Source organism: Rhipicephalus sanguineus, chromosome 9 (assembly GCF_013339695.2).
Source record: "Rhipicephalus sanguineus isolate Rsan-2018 chromosome 9, BIME_Rsan_1.4, whole genome shotgun sequence".
Lineage (NCBI taxonomy): Eukaryota > Metazoa > Arthropoda > Arachnida > Ixodida > Ixodidae > Rhipicephalus > Rhipicephalus sanguineus.
The window spans coordinates 147,857,783-147,868,645 of NC_051184.2; the positions used below are offsets into that span (position 1 = coordinate 147,857,783).

A 10,863-nucleotide genomic window follows, 5' to 3' on the forward strand; every position below is an offset into this window, starting at 1 on the left:
TGTGGACTTGCGCCGACTCTCCGAGCACTGCGAGTTCGGTGTCACCCTGGAGGACATGCTCCGTGATCGTCTAGTCTGAGGCGTTCGTGACGAAGGGCTGCAACGGCGTCTCCTGGCTGAGACTGCGTTGGATTTCAAAAGGCGTACGAAAAGGCCGTCGCTGCCGAGTATGCGACGAGGCAAACGGAAACCATCAGATGAGCGTTGCCGGCAGCGTCCGAGTTACATCGGATGGGTCAAGCACCAAAGGCGGACAAGCCGGGCGGTAAACAAGAGCGTTCTAAGGAATCAAGAACCGGGCGGTGTTCGCGCTACAGCGGTGACCACGACGCTACGAGCTGTGGCTTTCGCTCTGCAGTGTGTCATTTCTGCAAGCGGAAAGGTCACATTGTTCGTGCCTGCCGTCAAAAGGAAAAGGCAAGAAGCAAGGCAAAGAGTGGCAATAAGCGCCCAGGCAACTTGGGTCACTCAGGAGTGTACGGACTTTACCACATTGCTAGTGGATTGCCAGCGTTTATGGCTAACGTCATTGTGAACGGACACCAGGTATCGATGGAAGTGGACTCTGGATCCGTTTGTTCTATTGTCAACTTGAGGACATTGAGCAAGCTGGGAATCTCGAAGAAGGCGCTCCGACCAAGTTCCAAGGGAGTGCGGACGTACACACAGCCTGTTTGTGTCGTGGGCGAAGTGGAAGTTCCTGTAAAGTACAACAGTAGAGAGGGCAAACTACCCCTGCTCGTCACGAAAGGGTCGGGAGTCAGCATCCTGGGGAGAGACTGGTTCCGACCGCTAGGCATAACACTGGAGGGACTGCACCAGCTCAGCGGAGCTCCAGCTTCCAAAAGTTCCAGTCGAGAAGTCCAACCAGCTGCACGCAACCCGAGCAAGGTGGCGACAAGCGTAAAAAATCTGCTGCAGGACTATCCAGATGTGTTCAAACCTGGGCTGGGCAAAAGCAGGGGTCTTCCTGTGCGGATCTTAGTGGATGAGCAAGCCACGCCCAAGTTTCACAAGCCACGGCAAGTACCCTTCGCGCTACTGCCCAAGGTGGAGGAAGCCATCGAACAGTTGGTGGAGCAAGGCATTTACGTTCCCATTAAGCATTCCCGCTGGGCGACGCCAATTGTGCCGATTCTGAAGAAGAACGGAAAGATGAGAATTTGCGGGGACTACAAGAGAACACTCAACCCAGTCGTCAAGTGGGAGACATATCCGCTTCCAACTCCAGAACAACTGCTCGCAAGACTGGGAGGATGTGCAGTGTTTTCTCGGCTGGACTTGGATCAAGCTTATCAGCAACTCTGTGTCGATGAGGACACCGCCATGCTGCAGACCGTGACAACGCACAAGGGCCTGTTCAAGGTGACGCGATTGCAGTTTGGTGTGGCAGTCGCCGTAGCCATCTTTCAACGTTATATGGAAGGACTGTTGAACGGACTGGAAGGGGTTCAGTGCTTTCTGGATGACATCCTAATTGGTGGAAGAACAGTTGCTGAGCATGATGAACGGCTGCGCAAAGTGCTGCAGCGTATCCAAGACGACGGGCTTCGCCTGAACGCCGAGAAGTGTGCATTCAGGGACAAGGAAGTGACGTACCTGGGGTACCGTGTCAACAAGGGCGGAGTAAGTCCTTTGCGTGAAAAAGTGGAAGCCATCAAGCAAGCTCCGGAACCGAAGAACAGGAAGGAGCTGCAGTCGTTCTTGGGAGCCTTAAATTTTTATGGCCGTTTCTTGAAAGGAGCGTCACATGTGTTGGAACCACTTCACCGCCTCCTGGACAAGGACAAAGCATGGAGTTGGACCGAGACGGAAGCGAAGGCATACCAAGATGCCAAGAGCCTGCTGGAATCATCAGCCGTCTTAGCACACTATGATGTGACACGTCCCATAAGTCTGGCCTGCGACGCGTCTCCGTGCGGGCTGGGTGCGGTACTGAGCCAAGTGGGTGAAGATGGTGTGGAAAGACGAGTGGCCTTCGCCTCGAGAACCTTATCAAAAGCAGAGCGCAGCTATGCGCAGATAGACAGGGAGGCTCTGGCTTTGCTATTTGGAGTTAAGAAATTCCACCAGTATATTTTTGGTCGGAAGTTTCAACTCTTGACAGACCATAAGCCATTGCTAGGCCTCCTGCACCAAGCCAAGCCGGTTCCTGCTGTATTGTCACCTCGGATGTTGCGCTGGAGTGTGCAACTTTCTGCATACAACTACGAACTTTTGTACGTACCAGGCTCCAAGTTGCCACATGCCGACGTTTTCAGTCATCTTCCGCTTCCTGTCAGGCATGAGCACGAGCCACCGTTGGGAGACATTTTGCTGCTTGAAGCAGTGCCGGAAGTTCCTCTGGATTCTACCAAGATCGCAGCATTGACGCGTACAGACCCTGTTCTGTCGCGGGTACATCGCTGGATTTTGCAAGGTTGGCCTTCCACGAAGGTGCCCGAGGAATTCCGTCCTTTGGTGGCCAGGAAGAACGACCTGTCCACCTACCGAAATCGTGTGCTGTGGGGGTCTCGTGTTGTGATTCCAAGTTCTGCACAGGCCCAGGTCCTAGACATCCTACACACCACGCACCCAGGCGCAGTACGGATGAAAGGTCTTGCACGCAGCACCGTGTGGCGGCCGGGCATTGACAATCACATAGAGCGCAAGGTAGCTGGCTGCCAAGTATGCCAAGAAACTCGGCAAGCTCCCAGTAAGGCACCGGTGCACCCATGGGAGTTCACTAAGAACCCTTGGTCACGTTTGCACATAGATTTTGCCGGTCCCTTCAAGGGAAAGGTGTTTCTGCTAGTCGTCGATTCTCATTCCAAGTGGCTGGAAGTTTCCCTGATGAAATCGATGACGACAAGAGCCGTTCTTAAAGAACTTTGGTTAATGTTTGCTTGTTTTGGCATTCCCGAAGTGTTAGTGTCGGACAACTGAACTGCGTTCACGTCAGAAGAATTCGCCGAGTTTGCAAACAGAAACCAAATTCGGCACATTACAGTCGCGCCCTATCACCCCTCATCGAATGGTCAGATAGAGAGGATGGTTCAGGAGACGAAACAAGTCCTACGTAAGTTGTCGGAGGGAGACTGGGCCACCAAGCTGTCTCGTTTCTTGCTGGGCCAGCACATTTTACCCAGTACAACTACAGGGAAGAGTCCCGCTGAACTGTTGATGGGAAGACGACTGCGATCGGCCATTGACCGTCTGCATCCAGACTTTCACATGGTTGGATCGTCCCTTCAGCATTACTTTAGCGATGGTTCTCAACGTGTTCGGCATTTCTATCCAGGCGACGCAGTGTATGCACGGATCTATCAAGGTGGCACCAAGTGGGTCCCCGGGTCCATTGCTTCAGTCACCGGACCCCTTTCTTACCAAGTTCGTCTGTCCGACGGTAGCTTATGGCGAAGACACGTCGATCAGCTCCGCAACCGGGCCAGCCCACTGGACCTCGGTGAAGCTCACAGTGATACTTGTGGGAACTCAGCCGATGGTGATGACCTCGCTGTGACTGGTCAGGACCCACCACTGCCAAGATTGAGTGACACTTCACCCATATCAAGTCCGCCTAGCAGTCCCGCCCCTGGACCCGACGGTCCTGAAGTACCTGGAAGCCTTTCACAGGAGCACAGCTCTTCCAGCCAACTTCCAACAACCGAGGCTTCTAGATACCCTCGACGTGAGAGGAAAGCCTCTCAGCGTTACCGGGACTACATTCCGTAAGGGGGAAGGGATGTTGTGTATTCACCAGTGAATAAGGTCGGCAACCATGAGCGCCCGTGGCGCCGCCCTTGGGTGTGGTGTAAACAGTACCTCTGACAGACGATTGATTCCTTCTCTTGTTTGGCAACGCTTTGTACCCAGCTAAGTCAGCTGGTAATAAACTATCGTTATGCATACATAACACAGTGAAATGCCCAAGCCACCTCCCCACCTCACCCTCCACCCCACCCCACATCGTGAAGAAAAGTGGTGCATTACCTGCAAGCACTGTAGTTTCAGCGACAGAGAGCCTCTGGTGTGAGACATCCATTAAATAAATGGCCGTAGTGCTGCCTCTGAAATTCTGCGAAGACTTGGTTGCCTTTTTCTGTGACATCAAGTGTTGCAAAACAATGCTTGTCTATCTTGCAGCTGCCATGCTGTTTGTTTTGTCGTTGACGCTTTTCTGTTGGAACTTCTGCATACATCCCTGAACGATGACAACAGAGGTAGTGCTTGAAGACGCCGGGTGAATTTTCTTTCTTTCCTGTGGAGGCAACAAAATGACTGCAAGTTTCTCTTTCCATTTTATCCTTCCAGGATAGGAACTCTGAAAATAAAAGGTCATAGAAATATCATGTTATTGTGCCTTCAATTTGATCTTGCACGTTTCTTTGCTAAATGATTACAAGCTTTGTCTGTTTAAATGTAGAACACTTGCTGTCCGAGATCAGCAGTTTCGTTTTTTTTAATTGAAATAAAAAATAAACGGAGTTGTTGTCCCCGTGACTTGGCGACGGCTTTCCACTTGATTTACAAATAAAGAATTAAAAACAAAATAGCATATATACATATATACAGTCCCAGATAGGTGAGTCCAAAAGTTCTCATTTGGGCAGGACAAGCACGTAGCCGCCACGCTCACTTTTAACATAGTCTGCTCAGTAGTGGTCACAAATCCTTGTCTTTAAAAAAAAAACAACGTTGCAGCACCTTCATTGCTTTGCGATTTATTCTAGATGGTTACGGGCCTAGTATTTTATTCAACGTAAACGTTCCCTGCGAATCTAGCGTATGGAATTCCTGTTCTAGTCGCCGTCAGTGTGTGTCGTGTTTCGGACAGTCGAGCAATATGTGATAGATATCCTCATCGTCGTGGCCGCACGAACATGCTGACAATGTTGCACGCTGAAAGTGCTTTGTGTAAGCAGTTCCGAGTCTCGGGCGATGTATGAGAGTGTCGATACACCTTGGGAGATGAGGATCTAATTGGCCCTCAAGATTAGGATCAACAGCATATAGGATCGATTCCTTTGTTTTGTCTGTGAACCAGGTAGACAAGCATAGTTCACGTTTCATTGTTCTTAAAATTCTGTTTACAAAACACTGAGATACAGGAATGAGGCGAGTTTGCGTATGATGAGCGAGCGCTTTTCGCCAACTCGGCTACCATTTAATTTCCCTTCCCACGAAACACAAGAAAAGCTACAAAACTTCTACTAAACATCTAGAAAGGAAACTCCAAAAGTATATTAGAAGTTTAGTTGAGATGTTATTTAGACGTAAGCAGCTTGAAAACTTCCTGTAGCTGTGCTAACGCCACGTTATTAGAAGTCTAGAAAACTGCTTGCAAGAATTCTAAAAAACTTCTTGCTAGACTTTTTAAAGAGCTTTTTTAGACATTTATTTTTCATGCAAACCAGCTTGTTGAGGAGCTTGCCCTAGTCAATTCGTTGCATCATGCCAGCCTTTTGCAATCCCGTTTTAGCTGTTCACTGTCAAGCGTAATAGGTAAAGGGATGCCTGCACAATATGGCATCAGGTTTATTTCTGGAGCTACTCTAGCGTGCAGAATTGATAATTAAAAAAAGGCAGAAGTTCAGGGGAAGATGGAAGCTTGAAGAGATGACAAATTCTTCGACACGGGGTGTCGATGGAGCCATTTCGACAAGCGGACTTGTCAATTCACAGCTTTGAAGAAGACAAGTTTGCTTGTCGAAGCGCCGACTCCAGCGACACACCCTGTCAAAGAATTTTTCATCTCCTTAAGCTTACATCTTCCCCTGAACTTCTGCCTTTTTGAATTATCAATTCTGCACGCTAGAGTAGCTCCAGAAATAAACCTGATGCCATGCAGGCATCCCTTTACCTATTACGCTTGACAGTGAACAGCTAAAAGTGATTGTAAAACACTGGCATGATACAACGAATTGACTAGCGTGTTGCTGGTGCCAACATTTTGACAAACTAACTTGTCTTCCCAAGTTCCAGCCTTGAAGAAAAGTCCGCTTGTCGAAACGGCTCCAGCGACACAGTGTTCAAGAATATTTTATCTCAGCAAAAGTGGTGTTCTTCTGGTTAGTCCTGTTTATTCATGCATGACATTGCCTTAATTCATTGTGCTCAACACATCTAAACATTTTGATGTCAGCCCATTTTTATTACTTGTGTTTTATGGAATGCGTTATACCGCGCTTCCAAAAGTAAATGCGAAATGCTAATAAATGTTGCTGGTCATGCATAATCTTTATTGTAGGAATTCCAAACAATATGTTGGTCACTTGACATAAGCTGGAGCAATGGAATTGATGACTTTGTTCAAGAACCTGCACGCAAAAGGCACAGTAAAGTACAAGGTGTCTCAATCAATCAGACATGTATCAGCACAACAAAAATCGGAAGGCTGTCTCTTTTTTCGACTTCGTGCTGCTTATGTGCTGAGAATTTTTACCAAGTGGGTTGAGGTCACGTATGGCACAGAAAATAAGATACTTTGGAAATTTCAATCACAAATACACACAATAAGCACAACAGCAAAATCTAGTTAACAGCTAGTAGAAAACTTGTAACAGCCAAAGGAAAGTGCAGTTGAACAGTTGATATTGCCACAGAATGCGCTTAAATTTAGGTAGGTTTCAGAATCCCGTGTCAGCAAAATCAACGAGTTCCTCCACAACGGTGTGCATCACAATCGTGTCGTGGTTTTGGCAATACTCAGAATTTTATTTTCATCCTGCACGCTAATGGCACAATGAAGTCAGCCAAGCATGCGCGTGCAACTGCTTACCCCATGTCTTTCAGAAATTATGACAAAAAGGAACATTTTCGAAGCATATGTTCTGACGCCTTCTGCACATCCTTCTACAGGTCTCACAGCAAAGTTCCTTGAACACGGGCATGAACTGGCGCTCTCATGTATAATTCGTTCAGGTGACGCGCTTTCACATTCATTACCCTCAACACAGATTGTAGCCAGGCAGGCATTATCTACGCTTTCAGCAGTTGAGTTTTGTGCTGAAAGGTTACTTTCATTATTTTGCACCGAGGCGGTCTGGCGAAAAAGCGGCTCAACTGCAGCATCAAGTCGATAGCTTTCTTTTTTCTTTCCACGGCAGACCCTTTCGCGCGGAAAGCTAAAAATGACACGTCTGTTAGGTGTCTGGAAGACAATGAGGTCCTGGAGATTTGACACGAAAAAATAGCAGGACGAACATGAGACACATTCCGAAAAGACGGAGAAAGGACATTCAACTTAAAACGCCTGAAACTATACTGCGCAGTTCTTGGCGGCTTCGGTGGAGAGGGAGCGAGGGCGCGCCCTCGCTCCCTCTCCACCGAAGCCGCCAAGAACTGCGCAGTATAGTTTCAGGCGTTTTAAGTTGAATGTCCTTTCTCCGTCTTTTCGGAATGTGTCTCATGTTCGTCCTGCTATTTTTTCGTGTCAAATCTCCAGGACCTCATTGTCTTCCAGACACCTAACAGACGTGTCATTTTTAGCTTTCCGCGCGAAAGGGTCTGCCGTGGAAAGAAAAAAGAAAGCTATCGACTTGATGCTGCAGTTGAGCCGCTTTTTCGCCAGACCGCCTCGGTGCAAAATAATGAAAGTAACCTTTCAGCACAAAACTCAACTGCTGAAAGCGTAGATAATGCCTGCCTGGCTACAATCTGTGTTGAGGGTAATGAATGTGAAAGCGCGTCACCTGAACGAATTATACATGAGAGCGCCAGTTCATGCCCGTGTTCAAGGAACTTTGCTGTGAGACCTGTAGAAGGATGTGCAGAAGGCGTCAGAACATATGCTTCGAAAATGTTCCTTTTTGTCATAATTTCTGAAAGACATGGGGTAAGCAGTTGCACGCGCATGCTTGGCTGACTTCATTGTGCCATTAGCGTGCAGGATGAAAATAAAATTCTGAGTATTGCCAAAACCACGACACGATTGTGATGCACACCGTTGTGGAGGAACTCGTTGATTTTGCTGACACGGGATTCTGAAACCTACCTAAATTTAAGCGCATTCTGTGGCAATATCAACTGTTCAACTGCACTTTCCTTTGGCTGTTACAAGTTTTCTACTAGCTGTTAACTAGATTTTGCTGTTGTGCTTATTGTGTGTATTTGTGATTGAAATTTCCAAAGTATCTTATTTTCTGTGCCATACGTGACCTCAACCCACTTGGTAAAAATTCTCAGCACATAAGCAGCACGAAGTCGAAAAAAGAGACAGCCTTCCGATTTTTGTTGTGCTGATACATGTCTGATTGATTGAGACACCTTGTACTTTACTGTGCCTTTTGCGTGCAGGTTCTTGAACAAAGTCATCAATTCCATTGCTCCAGCTTATGTCAAGTGACCAACATATTGTTTGGAATTCCTACAATAAAGATTATGCATGACCAGCAACATTTATTAGCATTTCGCATTTACTTTTGGAAGCGCGGTATAACGCATTCCATAAAACACAAGTAATAAAAATGGGCTGACATCAAAATGTTTAGATGTGTTGAGCACAATGAATTAAGGCAATGTCATGCATGAATAAACAGGACTAACCAGAAGAACACCACTTTTGCTGAGATAAAATATTCTTGAACACTGTGTCGCTGGAGCCGTTTCGACAAGCGGACTTTTCTTCAAGGCTGGAACTTGGGAAGACAAGTTAGTTTGTCAAAATGTTGGCACCAGCAACACGCTAGTCAATTCGTTGTATCATGCCAGTGTTTTACAATCACTTTTAGCTGTTCACTGTCAAGCGTAATAGGTAAAGGGATGCCTGCATGGCATCAGGTTTATTTCTGGAGCTACTCTAGCGTGCAGAATTGATAATTCAAAAAAGGCAGAAGTTCAGGGGAAGATGTAAGCTTAAGGAGATGAAAAATTCTTTGACAGGGTGTGTCGCTGGAGTCGGCGCTTCGACAAGCAAACTTGTCTTCTTCAAAGCTGTGAATTGACAAGTCCGCTTGTCGAAATGGCTCCATCGACACCCCGTGTCGAAGAATTTGTCATCTCTTCAAGCTTCCATCTTCCCCTGAACTTCTGCCTTTTTTTAATTATCAATTCTGCACGCTAGAGTAGCTCCAGAAATAAACCTGATGCCATATTGTGCAGGCATCCCTTTACCTATTACGCTTGACAGTGAACAGCTAAAACGGGATTGCAAAAGGCTGGCATGATGCAACGAATTGACTAGGGCAAGCTCCTCAACAAGCTGGTTTGCATGAAAAATAAATGTCTAAAAAAGCTCTTTAAAAAGTCTAGCAAGAAGTTTTTTAGAATTCTTGCAAGCAGTTTTCTAGACTTCTAATAACGTGGCGTTAGCACAGCTACAGGAAGTTTTCAAGCTGCTTACGTCTAAATAACATCTCAACTAAACTTCTAATATACTTTTGGAGTTTCCTTTCTAGATGTTTAGTAGAAGTTTTGTAGCTTTTCTTGTGTTTCGTGGGAAGGGAAATTAAATGGTAGCCGAGTTGGCGAAAAGCGCTCGCTCATCATACGCAAACTCGCCTCATTCCTGTATCTCAGTGTTTTGTAAACAGAATTTTAAGAACAATGAAACGTGAACTATGCTTGTCTACCTGGTTCACAGACAAAACAAAGGAATCGATCCTATATGCTGTTGATCCTAATCTTGAGGGCCAATTAGATCCTCATCTCCCAAGGTGTATCGACACTCTCATACATCGCCCGAGACTCGGAACTGCTTACACAAAGCACTTTCAGCGTGCAACATTGTCAGCATGTTCGTGCGGCCACGACGATGAGGATATCTATCACATATTGCTCGACTGTCCGAAACACGACACACACTGACGGCGACTAGAACAGGAATTCCATACGCTAGATTCGCAGGGAACGTTTACGTTGAATAAAATACTAGGCCCGTAACCATCTAGAATAAATCACAAAGCAATGAAGGTGCTGCAACGTTTTTTTTTTCCTTAAAGACAAGGATTTGTGACCACTACTGAGCAGACTATGTTAAAAGTGAGCGTGGCGGCTACGTGCTTGTCCTGCCCAAATGAGAACTTTTGGACTCACCTATCTGGGACTGTATATATGTATATATGCTATTTTGTTTTTAATTCTTTATTTGTAAATCAAGTGGAAAGCCGTCGCCAAGTCACGGGGACAACAACTCCGTTTATTTTTTATTTCAATTAAAAAAACGAAACTGCTGATCTCGGACAGCAAGTGTTCTACATTTAAACAGACAAAGCTTGTAATCATTTAGCAAAGAAACCTGTAAGATGAAATTGAAGGCACAATAACATAATATTTCTTTGACCTTTTATTTTCAGAGTTCCTATCCTGGAAGGATAAAATGGAAAGAGAAACTTGCAGTCATTTTGTTGCCTCCACAGGAAAGAAAGAAAATTCACCCGGCGTCTTCAAGCACTACCTCTGTTGTCATCGTTCAGGGATGTATGCAGAAGTTCCAACAGAAAAGCGTCAACGACAAAACAAACAGCATGGCAGCTGCAAGATAGACAAGCATTGTTTTGCAACACTTGATGTCACAGAAAAAGGCAACCAAGTCTTCGCAGAATTTCAGAGGCAGCACTACGGCCATTTATTTAATGGATGTCTCACACCAGAGGCTCTCTGTCGCTGAAACTACAGTGCTTGCAGGTAATGCACCACTTTTCTTCACGATGTGGGGTGGGGTGGAGGGTGAGGTGGGGAGGTGGCTTGGGCATTTCACTGTGTTATGTATGCATAACGATAGTTTATTACCAGCTGACTTAGCTGGGTACAAAGCGTTGCCAAACAAGAGAAGGAATCAATCGTCTGTCAGAGGTACTGTTTACACCACACCCAAGGGCGGCGCCACGGGCGCTCATGGTTGCCGACCTTATTCACTGGTGAATACACAACATCCCTTCCCCC

At 46.4% G+C, this 10,863-nt stretch overlaps 1 pseudogene; it reads left to right on the forward strand.

The window, feature by feature from the left end:
- Positions 1-552: 552 nt before the first annotated feature.
- Positions 553-3,714, forward strand: LOC119405906 (uncharacterized protein K02A2.6-like; annotated as a pseudogene).
- The last annotated feature ends 7,149 nt before the right edge of the window (positions 3,715-10,863 follow it).